Below are 3,800 nucleotides of genomic sequence, written 5' to 3'. Positions count from 1 at the left end.
TTTTTTTAGTATAATAAAAAAAAAAAAATTGATGAACAAAGGCATATCTTTGAACTTTAGAGGAACAACAAACATTTACTAGTTAGATCGGCCATGCGAATGAATTATCTTAGGCCCACAAATTGACACCTAACCAATATATTATGCCGTCTTCTTCAATTCATTGGCTTGGAATCAAATTAATGGCCCACCATGTGGGTAGATCAGGGTTTATATATATATATATATATATATACTGACACGTGCATGGCTTTGTGTTTATGTGTGTGTTTGAGAGAGAAAAAACAAAATGTCTACATGAAACTAAATATATTTTAATCATATATGGTATCCATTGAAACAATTAGTAATTTAAGATGATTATTAGATGTATTATTTTTAAATTTCAAATAATGATAGACAATTATAATTTTTTTTTTCTAATTTAGAAATCAATAGTTAAATGCTATTCTAGAGAGAGAGAGAGAGAGAGAGAGAGAGAGAGAGAGAGAGTGGTGCCTAATCCCAAGTTGTGATACTTGAACCCCCACAAATAATGGCTCACCTGGTACCATTTGTTTATCCCAAACTCAGCCATGATTGGCCGAGACAGCCAAGTCAACTTGAGATTGGTGGAGTTTGAAAACTGATCTACATCCTGAGATTTAAAGCATTAGTAACCATAATGATGATAAAGATGATGATATTGAAACAAAATAAAGGCAATAATATTGTCCACAATTAGCAGATGTAAACTATAAGAGTAGATAGTAAAACAATATAATTATCACAAAAAAACACCCTTCGCTACTAGAGAGTTCACAAGTATGCCATTGTAGCTACATAAACATTTTCTTGAATTAGATACAGATTAGATAAGTATGCTCATTTTTGAGATATTTTCCCTGCATTAATTTTTCTTTTTTCAAGAGAGCTTTAAACAATAATAAATATTAAAAACACATTCAAATTTTCTTTTCTTTCTCCAAAAAAATCCAAATAATCATGGACGGTAAAACACACACACATACAATATGATTGAATTTTTAAGTTATGGCAGACTTCCAATTCACTTTACACTCTAATCACGAAGATTGAGATCAGTTCCAATGTAATATGTAACTATTTCTGTTCTTATCTCTACCTTTCAATCTGCTCAATCCTCATTCAGTCATTCTCATTTGTTTGGTTGTCTTGCATTCACTCTTCCCTGTACAACAAGCTTGGTGAAAGTGGAACCTACACACCACCCTCCCCTTCTTCTTCCTGCCAATACATGCACCATAGCATAGTCAAAGTTCCTATTTGATTGGCCATTAATAAATTCTGAGATGGGACCAGGGACCTCTCACCTCACATATGACCCAAACTGCACAATGACACCCGTGATGACCCATATGATAAAAGGGTTTTAAAAACCTTATGATATGCTAATTTTATTCCCTAAAAAAATACAGCATTCTTATTCATAAGCTTCATGCATTTGAGATTTGAATTTAAATTTAAATGGGAAAGATAGGTTAGCAAAAGATAATGACAGTTTGATTACAATAAGCAGTTCATCTAAAGTGCTGACCATATAAAGATGATGCAAGGTAAGGAGAATGAAGAGCCATAAACAAATAAAAATCATCGCTGGAGAGAGAGAAGTAGCCGTTCAAAGGAGTTGGGGTTCGTTGCAAGCATCTCACATCACACCAGAAGTGGTCTCGAACACTCACCTGCGAGTAGAGGCCACCTTATTCTGCGATCACACCAGAGCAGCTGGGAAGAGGTTAGAGAGGGTTGTCGTTAGAGGGACGAGAGAGAGAGAGAGAAGAAGGACGTGAAAAAGTGTAAGAGAAGGAAATTCCCGGGAGAAAGAGTTCCATATATGGTAGGACAAACTTAAAAAAGATTAAATATAGTATGATTTTATTTAATAAAAATATTTTACAAAAGAGTGGAACGTGAGAGAGAAGGAAAAGGAAACTGGGAGAGGGAAAAAGATAAGAAAACTAACATTTTAGTTATAAGATTTTATGATTTTTTGGTGTAAATATATATAGAATGAAATTATTTTATAAATGATATTTTACAAAGAGAGAGGTAAAGATTTGTTACCTTTTAAAAGTCAATAAAGTCTATTACCATAGTAAGGGAAGAAAGAGGAGAATATAGAGAGGAGGGGAGACCGTAGGCAAGGGGAGAGTTTGGGATAGAGAAGGAAAGGGAATAAATTCTCTACCAATTCAAGCTCCTAAATTCTTTCTTCCCAACTTTCTCTTTGATTTTATTATTGGTGGATTAAGATTTGTTAAATTTTAAAAATTAAATAGAAATAAGAAAAATTTAGATAAAAAATAGAAAGGATACCAACAGTTTGGGAGAATTAAAAAATAATGAAAAAATGATAAGAAAAAAAATAAGGAATTTAAATAAATAAAAAGGGTAAAATAGTCAATGAAAAGATTAGTCACGAAGCATGAATATATGCTTTTATATAATAGTGTGATGATATATATATATATATATATATATGACTAAAACTTAATAATGATCAATCACATATCCTCAAGAAAAAAATTTAGGTTTCAGAAAGTATGACAAAGAAATGGTTTTAGTTTTTCACAACAACCTAAAAAATATTACACATTTACATTTATCTTCTATAAGAAAGCTCTAAAGTATATAAGTTTTAAAATTCTAGCATTTATTTTATGGAAGAGGGAAGCACCTTTGTCAAGCGACTCACGTGGCCTCTACATTAGCATGGTGTTAATGAGAAGGTACATATAGACATAATAAATATGGATTTCATTGAGATGGGACATTATTTCGCCACCCTGACTTTGTGTTTGGATGTAGGGGTTTTGCATGATCAAGAAACATTTATTTCTCTTTGTTCTGATTATATCTATTTATCTGATCCAATTGATTTTACTTTTGGAGTGCTAGATTTACAAAAGCAAATCATCTTAAAAGAAGTTAATTCATGAAAAAAAAAAAAAAAATTACTTCCAAACCCATTGATTAATTGAAAAAAAAAAAGAGGGTAGGTTTTTGGTAACACGAGAAACACGAATTTATAGGAAATTTACGTTAGCTATAGCTAACGTTCCTTTCTCCTAAATGTTAGGTAGTAATTGAATTGATGGTGTCACACAGAAGCCATAACCATAGATGAATGGATCCCATTGCTTCAATGGCTGGGGTCTAGCACAACACGGGGAAGCTCTACAATATCAATAATACTTCCCAAAATTCAAACAAAAACAAACCCTCTTCAAAAAGAAGAAAAGAAAAAAAAGAATGCAGTTTTTCTTCATTCTCACTCGTGGCATCACAATAATAGGATGAAACTCTAGGGAAAAATGCCAAGGGCTCTTAAATGAGAACAACGGAGATCATTATTGCATAGGAACATTGAGAATCTTTTCACTAGTATGATATTAAAAAAAATAAAAAATAAAAATAAAAATAAATCCCTAGACGATTTTCCTTCAACGCCTTGATTGAGGTGTACAGATATTCAAGAGAAGGTGTCAGAGAACAATACACTACTACTGTAAGAGGGATAGATGATGCATATATTAACCCAATGGGGTAGCGCAGTTGGTGAGCAACGAACTTGGTACGAGTCATAAACTCGAACGTCCTAAGTTCAACTTCTACTAGGCACATCTTAGGTCACTCACACAGGGATGTTTAGTGCACTTCACTGCTTTCAGTGAAAGTTGAATGGTTCTCATTCAACCCTGATCCATGCGATTGTGGGGTTAATATGGATCCGTGAGACTAGTTAGGCCAAAGGCCTGGATACCTGTCATTATCAAAAAAAA

Source organism: Macadamia integrifolia, chromosome 1 (genome assembly GCF_013358625.1).
Source record: "Macadamia integrifolia cultivar HAES 741 chromosome 1, SCU_Mint_v3, whole genome shotgun sequence".
Classification (NCBI taxonomy): domain Eukaryota; kingdom Viridiplantae; phylum Streptophyta; class Magnoliopsida; order Proteales; family Proteaceae; genus Macadamia; species Macadamia integrifolia.
Note: the sequence above shows the minus strand (reverse complement) of the source record.